Source organism: Chrysemys picta, chromosome 1 (assembly GCF_011386835.1).
Source record: "Chrysemys picta bellii isolate R12L10 chromosome 1, ASM1138683v2, whole genome shotgun sequence".
NCBI lineage: Eukaryota > Metazoa > Chordata > Testudines > Emydidae > Chrysemys > Chrysemys picta.
Window position 1 is genome coordinate 150123855 of NC_088791.1, and position 20164 is coordinate 150144018.

Consider the following 20164-nt stretch of genomic DNA (forward strand, 5'->3'; position numbering starts at 1 on the left):
GTTCAGAGCAAGAATCCAGGTGGGTAGGGGAGCACTTCTGCATGGAGAAGGAGCACTGCCTCTGCTCACAGCTGCTTGCTGAGCACTTTCCAGGCATACAGAGACAGGTTTCAAAACTAAACATCTAATATGCATGCAGTTACCTCACTTGCACATGCACTTCAGGTAATTATTCCGGCAAATGGCCAGTTATGCAACCAGTTCGTAATTTTTCACAGGCAGTTACCTAGTTAGCAAATGTAACAACCCTCTCCCCCAGTGGTCAACAGCTGGGTTTGAACCAGAACCCAGGGCTTTCACTACCAAGTGCAGACCTCTATCACTGCCTTGAGTTAAAGGAGTACTTCATTAGCAGACAGCAGTAGTAGGTTACAGTTATAGTTATCTTCTATGTGGACTAGCCATTACTTTAAATGCACAGCACTCTACATACATTACATGCACACAGTTAGCTAAATTAAACAATCAAGTCACAATCTAGCCTTTCTAGTAGGCTGTAACAGGTCCACAGTCGTTGCTATATGGGTCACCGTGACCATTAACAATTGTAGATGGAAGCTGGGATAGAACTCAGATTTTTCTTCAGAAACAGCACAGACTCCAGACACCTGAAAGGAAGAATTCCTTTAGCTGTTAGCAGTAGAGGGCATATGATGGACAGCTGAGCAGTTCTGATTCCATCCCACAGAGGGCAATGTTGCACTTACACACTAGCCAGAACAACAGAATCTAGTTACAAGGGAAAAATAGACTAAGAAAAGAAATAGTTAAAAAGTAGATCAACAGAGCTGTGTGGGAACCCACATTTCCATTTTGTGGGAAATTCCACAGTTTCAAAATTTATTTCCATGCCAAACTAGAACAAAATATTGAATTTCAAAATTTCTGAAAAGAAATGAAATTTTGGGTGAAAATTTCATTTTGGGTCAATGGAAACGCTTAGCTTCAATTTAAACTTTTTAAAGTTTTTATATTATAATTTGTAATGTAACTCTGACAGAATCCCCAGGCTGCAGCCTGGGACTGTGGGACCGCTGTGTCCCCTTAACTCTCCAGCCTGGGCTGTCTCTCACAATGCTTTCCTAGTGACAGGCAGCAAACTCCTGCAGGTGCTGTAATTACTGAGCACAACCGCATGTGGAGCCCCACACCCAGCTAGATTGCATGAATGCTCCCAGGGCCACTCATGGATCACACAGAGAAAGGCACCAGCCAAATTCCCCAGCTCCCAGCCTTGTACCTCAGGAATACACTGCTCAAGATGGGCAGTGCAAATTTATCAATTGGTTCATCACTTCATCAATGGAAAGTGGTTTTACACCAGCCTTTGCAAAACCCGAGATTTGCCACACACTTTATACAAACTCACTGGTAAAGATAAACAGTTAAAGTTATTGATTTCAAAAGATAGATTTTAAGTGATAGGCAAAAAGTCAGTTAGTTACCAAAATAAAATAAAGTATAAGCACGTAGTCTAAACTCTCAACCCTATTAGACTGGGCCACATCTAGATTGAGCCGTTTTTCTCACCCCACTGGATATTGCAGTTCATAGTACATGGGTTTCAGCCTCAAAACCTGGGCCAGTCTCCTCTGTTGGAGTCTTCAGTCTCCTGAGTGTCCTTGTTGCTTGCAGCATAGGTCGGAGGAGGAGCAAAGGTAAAGCATGGGGCCCCATGTTATATACCCTTAGTCCCATGTGCTTGGAGAACCTAAGTCCAGGCGTGTCTGTTGACATTGCTGAGTCACCACCAGGCAAGGTGGAGCAATTCCCCTGGTGGGGCCTTGTGCAAGTGAGTCAATGAATTGTAGCTCCCTTGCTGGACAATGGCTGTTGATAGTTGTTTGACACCGGCCTGGGCATTGGTTAGCTACCTTTTCCTTGTCTGTGGGTATCTAATATCTGGGCAATTCCATGACTCACAGCATATTTTACTGACAACCATAGAACAAAATCTCATAACTTCATATGCACTAATGATATACATATTTAGATAGAACAATGGCTTTCAGCAGATCATAACCTTTCCCAATACCTCACATGGCACCCTTTATATGAAATATCGCAATTATATACAAATGATGAATATGGCAATTACAGGGCACTCCCCTGGGGTGTAGAGTGTCACAATAACAGAATACATTTCAAAATGAAAAGTCATTTGAAATGGAATGCTCCGAAAATGTCAAAACATTCCATTTTGACATTATCAAAATGCTTCATTTTGATTTTTTTAAGCAAAATGTTTTGAAAAATTTACACCTGTTATGTTTCTGGCATATACACAGAGTAATTACATAGCAACATAAATACTCTTGCTGGAAGACTGCAACTTAACTCTACTTTACTGCTTAGAATTCAGAACAATAACACACAAGAACCCCAAAACAGAGAGAGACAAAGCAGGCTGCTCTTTAAGGCAGAGAGGCACAACTCAGCCCACCATTTTCAAGGCTGGTTCTTTCCTGAATGAGTCTGATCACATGCTTTGCTACAGCACTCCCTAGCCTGCAAGCAGGTATAAGAACTTCTCTCCCTCCCCCTCACTCTTAAATTGATAGTTTGCAATTCCAACACAGTCCTCAATACACTACAACATGTTTTCCCATTAAAAGTTTTTATTTAGATGAAATGGCATTTTCCTATGGAAAAATGTTTCATCAGAAATTTTTTGCCCACTTCTGTGGGTCAACACATATAGAAATGGCTTTTCCATGGCTTGATTCCCCAGATAAGCCTCTCCTCCACTGAGTCATCTGTTATAAAGCACTGGCCAATGAAAACTTCAAACTAGCAAATCTTCAGCAACATCTGGAGTTAGAATATGTTGATGTAAAAAAACAAGTCTTGTGGATTTTTTGTCATGCAAGCTTGAGGCAACAAAAAGAATGTGCAGTCAGTCTCAGCCCTTAACACAAAAGCTTTTGAGGTGTCTTATTGTGTGTCTGTGCATTGAAAAGCCTAGAAAAAGCTCATAATAATGGGAAAGGTTAGATCTTCCAGCAGCCTATGAAATGGTTTGAGAGCAGTTTGGTGACAAGAAAAGAAGGCAGCTGGACTTGGTACTTTTGCCAAATGACACACTATCAAGAATAATCTCTGCCAGGACTGTGGAAGTATAAGAACCAATCATGACTCTAGTTCACAGCAGCTGTTTCTTTGCAATTCAGTTTGATGTATCTACTGATGAGGCTTCCACTGCGAAGCATCTCCTGTATGTTGGAGGAGAAGCCAATGGCAAAGAGAAGAATTCCGTTCTTCACAGGCTTTCCAACCGGCACATCTACAAAGGCTATTTCTCAAAGAGTAGATAGATTTGTGGAGTTGGCTTGTGACAGATTTCTGTTACCAATCTGCCTGAGGCGTTAGGTGATCAGGCTGAGGCCGCAGGATCATTAGGGGAGGAGATGAAGGAGCACACCAAGTGACTAAATGTTAAAGCTTTATTAATAAAATAACAGCAGTGAGTGCTGGGTGCTCCCCATGTCACTCAGGGGAAGAAAGAAAGCGTTAGTGCCCGTGCCCTAACCCACTTTCATACTCACACACGCACAACCCAAGGCTGGCCGAGCCCGGGTGTAATGTAAGAAGAAGAGGGGGAAGGGTGGACAAGAGTTCTGTCCTGTGCACAGGCTGTACAGGGTCCGCTGTTGATCTCCAACTTGCTTCAGCTCTCGGGAGGGTTTTAAGTCCTGGGTTCTTCTGGGGGTGTTTCGTTCAGGGACCTTTGTCCCCCGTGCTCTTTGTACCAGTCCCAACCAGCTTTCCGCAGCTTCCTCAACTTTCCCAAAACACACCGGCTTCAGGGACGCGAGACTGTTGTTTTCCAACTCACTGACCTTCGCATCTCACCAGCTCGCAACTCATGGCCCCTGCAGTTTTGTTCAGCTCAATTCTTTTTCTTTTTTCACAGCTGGTCAGAACTGAGATATGAGCTCCCGGCTTTTTGGCATTAGAGAGTCTTTTTGTGTGCATTGGCCTTGGGGCGGCTGGAGTTAGCTTCTTATCTTCGGACCTAGCTGGAGCATCGAGTTAACCCATTTCTTTCTCCCTTCCTCCCTCTACGGCCTCTTGTAACCTGCAAAGGAATCTTTCATTCCACACTCACACCTTCAACCCTTCCCACAATACACTCCACTACATATACAAGCGCTAGCAACATACAATGCTAAACTGCTTATCCCGGGGGACCCCATGGGGGGCAATTTTACTGTGACTGTGACAGGCTGATAATGGTTGTGCTGGAATAAGCATGAATGGAGCATCAGCAATAATCAAGAGGCACAGGGGGATGGTTCAACAGAGAGATGGGTCCAAGCTGCAAAGTACAAAGCTGAACTTTCCCAAAGTTTAGCAGGAGGGTGGTTCAGATTTGGGTTTCCCGTTCTGGCTCGTCTCCAATGACATGTATTCACTTTTTTACGCCAATGGCTACCCAGGCTCATGGCAGTATGCACAAGGAAACCCTATCTACAAAGAAAATCCCAGCACAGTTGGCAGTAGTTACTGATGCTGCTGCAAAGATACTTAATGTGGTCAAAGCTCACACTGGGAATTTACTTCAGGGGCAATATGTGATGAAACTGGTAGGAAGTGTCTCAGTTTCAGGGTAACTGCCCCTGTGTTCCCCCTCCAAGGTCCACCAAGGGCACCCACTTCAAGGTTTCTGGCTCTCAGTCATCACCTCTCTTGGATGGAGACCCATGTCTCCCTCCCTCCTGACCGGGGTTTTTCCAGGAGACACAATTCCCCGACTACATTGTGATATTCCCAGCAAGCCAGACTGCCTAAACAGGCCAGTATCTGTGCTTTGCTTTCTCTACAAGGACTATGAACAGAGTAATTGCCATAAGTTACCATACAGATCTTTCTAAGCAAGCACCTTAATTCTAAAGGTGAAAGTGATACAGAAAAAAGCATATTAAAACCAATAAAAGTTCCTATATGCATGCTAACAGCTTACTAGGGGTCACCCATCAGACTTATGGGGCCCTAATAGGTCAAGTCTTATCAACCCTGCCACAAAGATTGGGGACCCCCTTTTGGAGAGAAAGTCCTGTCCTTTTGCTGGATCCATAATTAGGCCCGGAGTCAGTTTAAACTCAGGCTATTTGTTCAAAAGTTCTTTCTTTATTGGTGTCTGGAGAATCTGTTTTGAACTAGTATAAGTGCCCCTTACCAGGAATGAGGCTACCTTCCTATGGGGGTTACAAGCCGGCTGATTTGCCTTAATCACCACACACTGTTTTTCGTTCCTGGAGGAGCTGTGGTAGCCCACCCCCATGGAGTAGAACATAATCATATATAAACCACTCATTTAAAACAATGGACCCAAAGGTGCTGCATGGGGTGGCAATATTTACCACAGGGAGCACCCCTGAAATCTATGTATCTATTTATTTGAGTCCTGCATATTTCTAAGCTGCCTCTCGCTACAGCAGATATTCTTCTCCTTCACACAAAGTTAATTAGCTTTCATGAGGGAGCCTTGATCCGTCTGAAAGAATTCCAAGCAGACAAGCAAATCTTTCTGTCCCTTCACTCAGGCGAGTTGCTCATGAGCTTGGATGGCAACTCATGGCCACTTTACTTATCTGATATTTGTGCTCAACTGACTGGGTTCAGTGAGTTTGTAAGGACAGAATTTCATTTATGAGACAATGCTGAAGCCATGCTAAAAAAAACCCTCGCCCTATCTGTGACATTCTATACCTGGGGGAGCGTGCTGTAACCCCCATATTCCTCATTTTCATAGAATCGTGATCTTACATATAAAGCATGCCTTGTAAGGTATCAGGGGAAAGGTTATGATCTGCTGAAAGTCATTTCTCTATCCATATATGTGTATCATTAAAACATATGAAGTTATTAGTATTGTGTTGTATGGTGGTCATTAAAACATGCTGTAAGTTGGGGACATCAGCCAGATATTAACTCCACAGAGACAACAGCAAGGAAAGTAACCAACACCTGGGTGGGGTATCAATCAACCCATCAACAACTACTGTCCAGCAAGGGAGCTACAATACAATGACTCACCTGCATGAGGCCACACTAGGGGAACTGCTCAACCTTGCTGGGAGACTCATAAGTCCAGGCATGTCTGGGGCATTGCTGTTTTCCAAGTACATGGGTTGAAGGTATAAAACAGACAGAGTAGACACATATTAGGCCTTTTCTCCTCCCACCACCTATGCTGCAAGCAACTAAGACACTGAGAAGAAGACTCCAACAGAGGAGATTGGCTTAGGTTTAAGGAACAAACCTGTATATTAAGAACTGCAATATCCAATGGGGTGAGAAACTGATTAATCTAGATGTTGCCGAGTCTAATAGGGTTGAGAGTTTAGACTGCGTGCTTATATTTTATTTTATTTTGGTAACTAACTCTGACTTTTTGCCTATCACTTAAAATCTATCTTTTGTAATCAATACATTTGTTTAACTGTTTATCTTTACCAGTGAGTTTGTATAAAGTGTGTGGCAAATTTAAGGTTTTGCAAAGGCTGGTGTATAACCACTTTCCATTGATGAAGTGGTGAACCAATTGATAAATTTGCACTGCCCATCTTGAGCAATCCAAGATGGTATATTCCTGAGGTACCTGGGAGCTGGAGGGATTTGTCTGGTGCCTTTCTCTGTGTGATTCATGAGTGGCTCTGGGAGTATTCATGCAATCTATCTGGGTGTGGGGCTCCACATGCGGTTGTGCTGAGTGATAGCGCCTGGAGGGGCTTGATGCTGTCACTAGCAAGGCACTATGAGAGACAGCCCAGGCTGGAGAGAGTTAAGGAGGCTCAGTGGTCTCACAGTCTCAGGCTGCACCCTGGGGATCCGTCACATTATCTAAGAAAGAGAACTGTGTGTAACAGGATCCTTGGGGTGCAACCTGGCACTGTGGGACTGCTGTGCCCCCTTAACTCTCCAGCCTCGGCTGTCTCTCACAATGGCCTTGGGCAAGTGAGTCATTGCATTGTTAAGTAGCTCCCTTGCTGGATAATGGCTGTTGATGGTTGTTCGACACCTGCCAGGGCATTGGTTATCCCCCTGTTTATTGTCTTTGGGGAGCAGTATCTGGGCGTTTCCCAAACCCACAGCATGTTTTAGTGACGAACATACAACACAATTCTCTTAACTTCATATGCATTAATGATATATATATATTTAGATGGAACAGTCAGTTTCAGCAGATCATAACCTTTCCCGATACCTCACACGGCCTGCTTTATATGCAGTATTACACTTATATATAGATGAGGAATATGGGGGTTACAGGATGCTCCCCCAAGGTACAGTGTCACATTATGGTTTAAACTTTATATCCCTGCTCTCACCCTGGTTCCTGATGTACAGCGGCTGCAGCATTGTTCACACTCCTGGCTGGCTGGGCATGCTAGAAACATGCCACAAAGGAGCTCTAGACAGGAGGGAGAACATCATTTGTTAATTAGGCTTTGTCTACACTGCACTTTCCTTGGTAAAACTTTTGTAGTTCAGGGGTGTGAAACCCTCCCTCCCGAATGACAAACGTTTTACCGACAAAAAGCGCTGGTGTGGACAGAGCTTTGTTGGAGAAGAGCTCTCCTGCCAACAAAGCTACCGCCTCTCATTGGGGGTGGATTTATTTTGTCAGCAGGAGAGTTCTCTCCCGCTGACAAAGAGCAGCTACACGGTGCACCTTTTAACGGCACAGCCGTGTTGCTAAAAGATGCGTAGTATAGACATAGTCTTAGACTTTAAACTTTCCATGAGCCCAAAGCCAAAGCCCGGATCCACTGAATTCCATGGAAGTGCCAATCTAGAGCCAGACCTGAATTTTGTGTCTTCCTCATCCAAGCACCCTAAAGTTAGGATCTAGACTTTGCCGCTTGTGCCCAACTCTGTCTGAAAGTAAGTTTTTCACCCCACTTAAGTGTCATGCCATGGCACGGATGTCACAGGAGTTCAGATCTGCCACATCTGTACCAGCAATTTTGCATTTCAGCCTTGCAAGAATCCAATTTAGAGTACTCATGAGAACCAAGGCCCTTAACCATCTGAGGCTGGGTGCATGGGGGGACGGGAGATAAAGAATGATTCATCTTAGAATCCAAAATGAAATAAATGGTCTCAACAGCAGTCGCAGCGTCTCCTCAGTGCTGCCTAGTCCGTATCCCAGAAGGACCACATGGACTGTGTAATCAGGCTCAGCTGGTAATCAGCAAAAGTCCAAACTAGCATAAAGACTAAATTATCCCTTAGTCCTTCCAGCTCAGGGGAAAGGATATTGATAGGGGGAGACGGCTGCTGCACGGCAGCTGCTAGCAGCAGTGGATTCATAGGGCAGCATTGCAGCACCTACACCAGCACAAACGCCATTGTTATTTAAATAGCCAGAGACTGGTGTGTGAGGTGCCAGATTCTGCTCTCAGTTACAAATTCAGAGTTACTTGCCTGGCTTTACTCTGGGTTTACACCATCAGAGCTAAGGGCATAATTTTTTTTTTTTAAGGTCAGAGATTTTTTACAAAATAATATATTTGGGCTTTCTTTTCTTTGCCTTCTGGTTTCTGAGCCCTTAGGATGCAGTTGGGTCACATATTCAACTTTTCTTTGAAACCACAAGGGCTAGAAACATCATTTTTAAAAATGGAAAGCTGAGATTCTCACAAATCACATGACTCCAGGAGCTGGGGCTTTAAGAAAAAACATAGACTGTTGAGACTCATGATAAAATTGCAAGAGTTAGCCACACTGAATACTTTTTGTTAGCATGAACTATTATAACTCTGGATAGTCTTATCCATAGAAACTTCCAGGGATGTTTTTAGTCTAAATTCATTAATGTTTGTAAAGTGCTTTGAGATGGAGAAGGATGAAGTATCATTATATCTATACTGCACAGAACAACAACAGAGGAAAGGCAGGTGAAATAAGTTTAAACCTGGCCAAAGAGCATCTTAGGGCTGTACCCTCACTACCTTGGACTGTGATCCTTTTGGGTATTATGTAAGTTAAGCAGATGTGGCGTCCGACCATTATTTGAATGGGAGACTTCCTATGAAAATGCAAGTACTGAATGAAATAGTATTGGTAACTCAGCAGGGGGTGCTCTTCCCTTGAAGATCTTACTGATCCTAATGCTCCAGCATAACACAAGGGTCCATTCACATACTGGTCAAGACTTTCACAAGTAGGTGCTTAAAGTTAGGCCCCTAAGTCTCTATTTGAGCATGTAAGTGAGTCTGATTTCCAAAAGTGTTGAGCACCCATTGGCCCCCATTAAATTCTTCCTGACTTATTAAGAGAGGCTTTTTTTTTTTAATGTTAATTATTTTGGCTGGGATCTAATAGTTCAGCAGAGTATTTGTTTGCATTCAGATTATTGTGCATTATCGCCATCTAGTGACAAGCAGAAGCAGCTCCATAGGAAAGGATCAGAGGGGTAGCCGTGTTAGTCTGAATCTGTAAAAAGCAAGAGAGAGTCCTGTGGCACCTTTAAGACTAACAGAAGTATTGGAGCATAAGCTTTCATGGGTGAATGCCCACTTCATCAGACGCAAGTCTTGCGAAAGCTTATGCTCCAATACTTCTGTTAGTCTTAAAGGTGCCACAGGACTCTCTGTTGCTCCATAGGAAAGGCTCCCTTTCCCCCCTGCAAACAGCACACTGCACCTCCAAGGCTTTGCTCTCAGCAAGCTTTGTCTGCAGCTTGTAAAGGCAGAAGCAATTTTCTCCTTTGTCCACCAGATAGAGACCAATAGCTAAAGAAAAGAACAGTTGCCAGGAGCAAGAGCTGTGTAGGTTTGTTTAGTTTAGCAGAGGGCACGGTTAGCAAGGACTTGGTCAAAGTATGAAAGATTCTGAAGGGTACAGTGAAAACTGATCAGTCCCTGTTTGTACACTGTCCCATAACATCAGGTGATTCAGTAAAAGTAATGAGCAGTAAATTCAGAACAGGATATTTTTCCTCACAGTTAGAACCAGCATCTGAAGAAAAAGATGTCAGTGGACAGGGACCTACCTATCCTCCTCCTTCCCCAGTGCTTTAGCTGTACTTCCCTCTCTCTGTCCCTTGCCCCTACACACACAAAAAGGGTACCTGTTTTCTACATGCCAAACAAACGATGTATGTCATCATCAAAGTGATGGGTTTCTACTGCAGAGGGAGAAGTTTCATATCTGATCCACGTTTTTCTAAAGTTTGGAGGCAGGGGTGCTGGAACAATTGGTATGGGGGGTGCTGAGAGCCATTGAACCAAACTGTAAACCCTGTATATAATGGAAATCACTTCAAGCCAGGGGGTGCAGCAGCACCCCTAGTTCCAGCCCCTATGTTTGGAGGTATCTGGATCTAGGGTTTTGTTCTGGCCCATCTCTTTTTCTCAGATGGCTGGTTAAATACTATGTTATGGCAGGTGTCAAGAGGGGGCAGGAGCAGCCATAGCCATTTTGTCAGCCATTTTGTCCCCACCCTGAGCAGCTGAGCAAAAAACAAAACAAAAACCCTCCGCCGGTCAATCAGCAGAGTGTGTGCATCCATGCAAAAGCCAAGTAGCCCAGTGGTAGAGTGCCCCCTGGAAGTCTGTGCCCAGGGCAACTGCCATGCTCACCTACCCCTAGACCCAGCTCTGCCAGGTCACACTGTTACACATAGTCTTCTAACTTCTTGGTCTTGGAAGGAATGTTTGTGTTGTTAGTTTTTGGTTATAAAAGGTTCTGTGTAGAGGGAGCTGTGTGGGCAGCAGGAGAGTCTTCTCTCATGTTGGTTGCTCATTAGTGTCAATACCTGAGACTTCCTGGGAACCTGGCATTGGTGTTGGACTGGGATTCCTGGAAGAAGGGATTGCCTTGCATGTTGTTTGTGACCACCTCTGTTCCAGGACTGGTGTATGTATGTAAATAAAGCAAGTTACGCATGGAATTAGGGTGACCAGATATCCCAGTTTTATAGGGACAGTCCCGATTTTTGGGTCTTTTTCTTATATAGGCTCCTATCACCCCCCACCCCTATCCTGATTTTTCACATTTACTGTCTGATCACCCTACGTGGAATATACCCAGACACATTATATCACTGATATCTCCTGCACTAGGAAGCCAACCTGCAAGGCCCCCTATGTCTGCTACTACCTGGCTTTGTTATGACACTGGTGTGAGTAAAGGACAATGGTATCAGAAGGAGCAACAACATAAAAAAATGATACACCTTTGAAAAAAGCCGTGAGCTCTGCATTTATCCATGTAACTGTTATGCCTTTACTCTTTGTGTACTGCACCTTTATATCTTTAAGTACTATGCTGTCTGCAGAGACAGGCAGCCATTTTGTGATAAATCCTGCGCAGACTGTCAAAGGAAATACACACAGTCTCTCTCATGGAGACTTTACTCTTTTTTTTTTAGTTTTGTGGTTCTCCAAATCTAAACTAAAGGAAATTCAGACTGGAAGTATCTGTAGCTTTTTGTGTATGGAAAAATATAACAAGTTTAATTTGGTATTATTTGTGATCTCATTGTTTGTAATTTATGAGCATTTGGGTTGCTGTTCAGTGTTAGTGAAAATGTGCATGCACCTTTAAAGCACCACAGATGTGCACCAATGATTATTCATACCAGGAAGTCCATTTTTTGTGATTCCCAGTTCATTTTCTACCATTTACTTAGATTATGAGCTCACTGAGGCAGGGACTGACTTTTGTTCTGTGTTTGTACAGCTCCTGGCAAAACGGGGTCCTGGGCCATGGTAATAATATATTTAAAGTTTCAGTCATCTATTCAAGCAGCAGAAACAATACCACATGACTTAAGGAGACCAATCACACACTACAAATATACAGTAGACTAGCCTTCTCTGTCTGATCATGGCTCCCTCTAGTGGCTGGTCCCAGCAGCGATAACAGTTTTCTAATTACTCACAGTTGGGCTAGCTGCTTTAGAGGCTTATGCTTTTGGTGGTGAAGGTCCTGAGCTGGATCTCCACTGGTGCCCTTGGTGTCTGTAAGAGGATGCAGCCATAATTTGTTACAAAATGGCACCCCAGATGGGACTTGATTCATTACAAATAACTAGTAGTACTTAGTAAGGCCGCATCCTTAGACATTCCTCTGTCCTGGGGCTGTGACACTTTTTCCCTTCTTGTTTTAATGTTCATCTCATCACCATTGTAGCATGCGTTTTGCTTAGTGTCAAAATACATATTCGAGTTCAGCATCAGGAAAAGCTGTGGTTAGATATGTCTGGGCAAGCTGTGTATGTGACATGTGACCATCACAAAGCGCATGTGTAACTTAACACCCCCCGCCCCCATATATGTTAAGAGCTTCTCAGTGTGGAAAGATGACAGACATGGGACAGAGAGGAAGGTTCATCTGCCCATAGGTACTGTAACTAGGGGTGCTGCCGTACCCACTGGCTTGAAGAAGTACCCAAATACATGGTTTCCGCCTGCAGCACCCCCACTATAAAAATTGTTCCAGCACCACTGCATCTGCCCGCAACTGCTACGCCTCCCCGGACCACCCATCAGGGAGTGAGATTGCTTATTTTACATGCTGTACTGTAGCCTAGGTTCATTCATTTGGGTTCTATTGTGGTTTTCAATAAATGGTTAAAATCCACCTGGTCTCTTCAACTTAACTGAATTGTTCAAGGGGAAAGGGCAGTTTGTGCCACCACTAACTATTGGATAAATATTTCTGAACACTGGCATGAGACAGGATCAGTTCATGAATCAGTTGCTAATAAAAATAAAGGGTGAATTCACGAGTATTGATTGAAATAAATAATTTTGACCAACTCTATCTGGTATATTCTTGAAGGACTTTCAGAAGCTGATCTCTGATCCAGCAAAGCACTTAAACATGTGCTTAACATTCAGTGCACGAAGAGTCCAATGGGACTCTAAGTTAAGCATATATTTAAGCATTTTGCTGGATTAGGACTTTATAAGCCAATACCTATGAGAAGGCCAATACCTTACAATGTGTTTGTATCTGCTGCAAAACAGGCTGGAGAAAGGCGAGGTGTTGCTTTCTGATTTTTTTTCTTATAATATTAAACTCTCCACCTGTGCTCACTCATATTCTGGCAGCCCAAGTCAGGGTTCTGTCATTGGATAGCCATAGAGGAGCAGTTGGTCACTGATACAAAGGCAGAGAATAGCATTTGGTACAGAAGGGTCCACTTAGGGGAAGTCCCTCAGAACATCAGACTGCTAAGACTTCCCAACCACTGATCTTTCTTTTCACTGAGATCTGGGTTAATTCAGTTTCCACCACCAACTTCCCCAAGGAACTTAGATTTTCAGGAACAGATTATTCAAAAGTGGTCTCCCCGCCACAATTTGATGGTACAAATAATTGCAAGGACAGTTTTGCACCTACAATTATTTGCAGGCACAGTTTAGGTTATTTTGGCTCTGATCAGAGGTGAACCTTAACTGGGCTTCCCTTTTTCTAACAATTTTGCAAACAAAAATAATTACAAGTGCAATTGCTCAGGTACATATAATTGCAGATGCAGTTTGAGTCTTGATTCACCAAACACTTAATGCATGTACTTAAGTCCCATTGACTTCAATGGGACTTAAGGTACAGCCTTAAAGTTAAGCATGTGCTTAAGTGCTTTGCTGAATTAGGGCCCGAGTCCTTTCGTTGTTTAAAGTGCCTGATTTGCGGACACAATCTGGTACTTATATAACCTAAACCGTGCCTGAAAATAACTGAGAGTCAAAAAGAGAGGTCAATGTGTTTAAAAACCTAGCCCCTAGATGCCTACGTACACTATTACACCTATAAATCAGCCACTTAGACACAGGAACTATTTAAATGCATCTGAAAAATTGAACTCATCATTGTTTGTGCTCATATAAGTCCACAAGTATTTACTAATGTAATATAAAAAGACCAACAGATCACTTCAGAGCAAACCAGGCACTGAATATAGGTTATTCAAAATGTCCTAGATATTACAGATAATAGGAAAACTGCATAATTCCCCTGGAATCTTTCCTCCTATATTAGACCAAAATCGAAAAGAAAGCAAAAAACAGACATAGGGAGAATGGGATTCAATTATGTTTAGCAAAACAAAATGATCTATTTCTCCTCCCACTAATAATAAGAACTCAGTACAAACTGGTTCCCAAGCAGCTACATATTCCAGCTCATCTGAGATCCTTAACCCACCTTCTTATTTGACGTTTGCTTGAGAGAATTTTCACTTAAGGGCAAATTGATTCATACCTCCTCTGCGGTCCCACTCCTGCAAAGTTTTACGAGCTCCACAGGAGCTTTGTTTCAGTCCTGCAGAGCTTAGAAGCTCCACCCAACTAAGACTCATGCTCTGAAGGCAGATGGAACAGCTGGATTTGCAGAGCTGGACTGAGAGACTCTGGGTATGTGCTGTGGAACAGAGGAGTCTGAGCCAGCGATGAGTGGTGCCCCAAACCCATCACCACACCTCTCTGACTTGTACCCCCCACCACCAAAGTATCCTAACCTCCTGGACAGTTCTACTTAGGAGTTCGGAGAGTAACTCCAGGGAAGAGAACTGGTTAATAACCTAGAGATTGGAAAACAGGAGTTTCAGTAAATCGAAGTTTAGCCTATACTGCTAGAAAGAGGTATGACTTCACAGCGTGTGCACTAGAAGTTACAGCCTCACTTGCCTGATGCCTGCTGCCCTGGGCATTCCCTCACAATTCTTCAGTGCCCCCCAGACACAAGTGATCTATTGGCAGATCTGCTGACAGCTGGGAGGCCACTTGCAACATGTAAATTGAAAGAGCAGAACACCCTGTCCTTTGAGTGGCATTGTTTCCCTTTGTTCAGCAGATAGCTGACCTCTCCAAGCTGGCACGGTGCATCAGAGGCAAGTGTTATAAATACCAACAAACCAAGAAACCCTTTATGGAAGCCTCAAAAAGCCTGCAACCTTGATGTGCTGTTTAGTGACAGGTGTCTCATTAGAAAGAAAAACAAATATATATTACAGTTTAATATCCCCCGCTCTCCTACTATCTCTGGCAGCATCCCCAGGTTAGAGAAGCCACAGGACTGGGTTGCAATGAACATAAAGGGAATGGAGACTGCTGGACACAGGCAGATCCTATGGGTCTCTCTAGCCCTCTGTCTCCAAAACAGACTAACACGCTTGTGCTTTCAGGAGCACCTGAATCCTGGCCTGGATTTCGCAGTCACAGAAGGGACTGCTTACTACGCTACAGCAATGAGCATCAGTGACTGCACAGCATGAGTTCTCCTATTAGCAGCTATTATGCTTTCACTTTCTTCTATTTATTTTTCCCTCTTTTCTTTTCTCTTAAGACTTGCTTAGCAAAAAACAGGGCCAGGATCACTGGTGAGGTGTGTCTCCTCTACACCACCAGCACCTGTGCAATCCAGCTCAATTAGAGTAGCCAACCCTCCAGGAGTTGCCTGGAGTCCCCAGGAATTAATGATTATTTTTTAACTAAAGCTTATGTCATGTGATGAAATCTCCAGGAAAACAGCCAGCCAACGTTTGCAGCCTTAGGCTCAATAGCTGGTTTAACTGCTTCGGGGGATCACCCCAGTGCACAGGTGATTCTGCAGTGACATTGAGCCGCTGTACAGTCTGTTATAACCCGTCTCTGCTGCCAGTATTGCGGGAAAAGGAAGTGTGGTCAGAGGAAAGAGGCCATGGCTAAGATGCCCCCAAGCCACACCAATTCTTGGCTGTGGCTTCAGCTCCTTGTAACCAGCTTCAGCTCCTTTGCAACCAGCATAAGATAGAGCAGCGGTCAGGAAGGGGGCCACCAACCCTGCACAGAAGCCACAGCAAGATGGGAGGAAAGCACCCGTGAGCTTTTAGCCACCTTTCCACTCCATCCCCTTGGCTATGCTCTGTGTAGTTCATCCCTACCCCAGCCTCTGGCCCAAACAGCCTGATCCTTCACTGCTTTTGCACCTCGTTTAGTCATTTCCTCCTATTCAGAGAAATGAGTGTAAAACACGACCACTGCTCTGAGCGAGTGGAGAATTCTGACTGGTAATGTTTTATGTTCACCTTCACTCACATTGCACATGTATAAATAGGGTGACCAGACAGCAAATGTGAAAATCGGGACGGGGGTGGGGGGGGGTAATAGGAGCCTATATAAGAAAAAGACCCAACAATTGGGATATCTGGTCACCCTACGTATAAACGGTAATACAAGGTGCACGACGGAGGAGACTCAGGACCAGTGAATATTGAACCTAGTCGCCCTTCTCACTCCTTTACATTGTAACCTCTCTGATTGAATTTAGGTGAACTGCTCCGAGATCAGAGGTCACAGCTCACGCTGCACCGATTCAGTATGAACTGAGCTAGAAATCAGATTTTGGCTTCAATGATACTACACACAAACCCACTAAAAGAACATAGTTAAGACTGCAAAGTCAAGCACTCAAAAGCTAGGAAATGCCAGAATGAAGGTTGTCTGTGCAATCTTAACACAGCTGCTTTGTGCGTATGTCACCCCACTGCCAAATTTCAAGTCCCTGCTCCAAAGCAGGTTGGGAGGGAGGGGGGGCAAGAACATTTTTAAAAGAAGTCTCAATAATTTTTTAACATAGACAAAACAACGTATTTTCCCCTAGGCTCTCTCTCAGAAAAGCTGAACCATTTTGGCTGAAATTTTCCAAACCCATTCAGCCTGCGGCAGATGCCCAGCATGGAAAATTTCAGCAGAAACGGTTACAGTTTGGCAAAGTTATAAACAGCTGTAAACAAGATCTTATCATGTGAAGTGTTGGGCAGGTTTTGCTTCCAGCCCTGCCTCTTATATATGCTACAATGGGGCTGCTCCAACAGTACAAAGCAGCCCCAAAGCCAGCACACCCCAACAGGGAGAAGAGCCCCAGTCTTGCTAGCACCAAACGTTCAAAAATAATGGCCAAAAATCATGATTTTTTAGAAGTCCAGGCGAAGGAGGGAGAGGGAGGTTAACAGAGAAGGGAAACTCAAGAGCAGAAAATCCTTTTCATTCCCCCTGTAAAGTGAAGAAGAGTTCTAAGCTTGTGCAGATCATCAGCAAAATGGAATGAAATGCCCTCTGATGAACGAGGTCACTCCAACACTTCGCTGTGCTTGCCAGAATGTGCCCGGTGCATTCAACCAACAACATGTTCCTGGGCTGCTCACGTCACGGCACAATGTCAATTTCAAAAGGCAGCACAGAAGCCAGTGCATTGGGAGGGGAAAGGAAGCGAGAGGAGAAAAGCAGCCCAATGATGCCAATATTGCAGCTGCTAGGGCCAGATCCGCAGCTGGTGTAATTCAGCAGAGCTCCCATTAAAGGGCTATGCTGATTTACATCACTAAGTTAAAACCATACATTCAGATAAAAATCAGAACCTGGGGTGCCGCCGCACCTCTGGCTTGAAGTGGTTTCCATCATATCCAGGGTTTACAGTTGGGTTCATGGCTCTCAGCTCCCCCACTATACACATTGTTCCAGCTCCCCTGATTTCAGAACCCTGTGACTTAAAGTCAATGGAGCTGTGCTAATTTTCATCAGCAGAAAATCTGGCCCAATGGCCAGTGCCCGTGTGTAAAGTGACGAGCCAAAGCAGCATGACTTGATAGTAAAATCACACGACACTGTCACTACTGCCAGGTAATTTAAATGGGGGAGGAGGGAGGTGATTGTGAACAGAGCAAAGTAAAGTAAATTATGCACTCCTGGATATAGCAAGAAGCAACCTGGAAGGGTTTTCATGGGATGAACAGAGTTTGTTCAGAGCCAGACGTTAGCAACTCTAAATAAATGAATTGCCTCCTCTTGCTCTCAGTTCCCCAAAAAACAAAAACATGGATAGAAACCTTTCTTGCAATTAGACTAGCTTTGAACTTGTGATGCATGGCATTGAATTGAATGTGATATGGTCAGAGGAGGTCTATTGGGCATTCAAAGAACCCCTGGCTCACTATGACTTCTGGCGGAGGAGGATAGTACAAGCAAGGGTCATGTGTCAATGAAACCTCTCCAGGTCTGGATTAGCTAAAGAGCCAAAAGTCTAGATGCTTGCCTGAGGATCTTTTCCAAACTATCCAAAACTCATACATCTGCCAAAAGAAGGCCTAATTCATGCATGCCTGAAAAGCTGATGCCCAGTGGACCAGGATGCATAATCTTTGCACCCATTCCCAGCTCTGCACAAGCTGTAGTGGTCACACACTGTAAGTAGAGGAGTACTTGTGGCACCTAACAAATTTATTTGAGCATAAGCTTTCATGGGCTCCAGCCCATTTCATCGGATGCATAGACTGGAACCACAGAAAGAAGATATTTATACATACAGAGAACATGAAAAGGTGGGAGTAGCCATACCAACTGTAAGAGGCCAATCAATTGAGATGAGCTATCATCAGCAGGAGAAAAAAAACTGTAAGTGTGACACTGTAGGGATGCAGCATGTACATCACAGGTCAACCCACCAGGTCTGGCACCGACTACTACTCCTCTAGCAAGGATAATCTTTGCAGGCAACAGCACACAGGGGGAGGAGGAGGGGGGAATTCTGAACACAGGTCTGTGAACAGACTGTGCTGTAATTGCCGGTAACTTGAACTGGGCCCTATGGGTCTTTCCTGTGAGATTTCCAGATCCATTTTTTTCAGTTCTCCTGCCCCAGGTCAGCATGAGGTGGCACGGTGCAAGTCTCTTGCTGTACTTCACTGCTTGGAAGGTGTGACCAGGAGTCCCAGTTAAGATTTTCATCATACTGTGTGAAGGTGGAAGTATTTCTGTGTGAGGGATCCAGTGATATTGACTGAGCAATGACAAAGTACAGAGCATCATCTCATCACCGCAGCAGGGAGCAGTGCTGCCACTGAAGGTTTTTTGGGGTAGCCACCCTGTCCTGACTTAGGGGTAGTACCCTGCCCTATTGGGACACCTCCAGTCCCTTGAAGTATATCCCATTTGGGTGGGACTTTGAAACAATTCCAGAGTATCTGCTTAGGATAAGCAGATGCAGCCACCCGAATCGTGTGACATGTTGACAGCTCTGGAGGGCAAGATTTCTAAAGTAACAATTTTGCTTATTAAATGCCTGTACAGTAAGGACCCTATCTGGTCTAATGCATAGAGCAAGAGAGAGGCAGTGAGGGCTTCTGGGTAGAGCTGGGTGAAATTTTTCTGATAAAACTTTGTTTTGCCAAAAAAAAAAAAAAAAATGCAGTCAGGTCAACCAAAACACTTCATGACTCCATGGTAAATTTGCCAAATTGTCTCAGTTAAAAAAATTCAGAAAAAAAAGTAAGATGTTTCATTTTGACATTTTCTAAGTGGAATGGTTCAGGTTTTTGATTTGGAATGACTGAGCATTTCAAAATTTACTTCCAGCTTATTCACTTTTTCTAAAGGGTAAAAATAGCCAAAAATTAAATGAAATGTTTCATTTTGGGTCAAACAAATGATTATTTTTTCCTACTTCTTTGGTTCACTGAAAAAAAATCAGAATTTTTCAGTTTCGGGTCTGCCCCAAATACATTTATTTAAATTTTTAGTTCAGCCAGTGAACTGAGACAACAGTTAGTCACACGGCTTCTCTTCTTGGCTCTCCCGCTACAATTTTTGTGCGACTCTGGACAAGTCCCTTCCCTTTTCTGTGCATCAGTTTCCCCATTAGTAAACGGGAGCCAGTTGTGAAGCTTAAATAATTCAAGTTTATGAAGTGCCTCCAGATGCCAGATGGAAGTTATCTCAAGCCCTATATAACAACAAATACGATGGGCCTGATTCTTCGCTGCCTTGCACTTGTCATCACTGACACCAGTGCAAAGTGCTCTGACTGGAAGCCTTTAACATTCAGCTTGCGCAGGGCTAAATGATGCAAGGGAAGGTGCAAGGCAGTGGAGACTCAAGCTGCAAAACTGCCTTTGAAATGAGAATGTTTTTCTCAGTTTCCCATAAGGTCTCAATGGTTCTCTAAGGCTTCTGTGCTAATAATAGTAATATTCTGTGAGTTATTACAAACCATGACCTTGCTTGACTATCTAGCATCCCTGTAATGAGGCCAGCTTGTGGCAAAAGGCACATTTTCTGAATACTCCTATCTTGGAAAACATACAAGGTCTTAGAGGCTTGTAACAAGATTAGCTAAGGCAGAACTTTAAATCCCAAAGCCTCGGAAAAAAGCCAGCCAGATTCGTTGG

At 43.9% G+C, this 20164-nt stretch overlaps 1 long non-coding RNA gene across 2 annotated transcripts in view; it reads right to left on the reverse strand.

Annotated features, from left to right (window-relative positions):
- The window catches only part of LOC135981943 (uncharacterized), a 104339-nt gene extending 89742 nt beyond the window's left edge, over nt 1-14597 (reverse strand). For both annotated transcript variants that reach the window (XR_010599164.1, XR_010599162.1), the window contains exon 1: nt 14167-14597. This is a non-coding gene — a long non-coding RNA (uncharacterized LOC135981943). The remainder of the gene's footprint in view (nt 1-14166) is intronic.
- Between the last annotated feature and the right edge of the window lie 5567 nt (nt 14598-20164).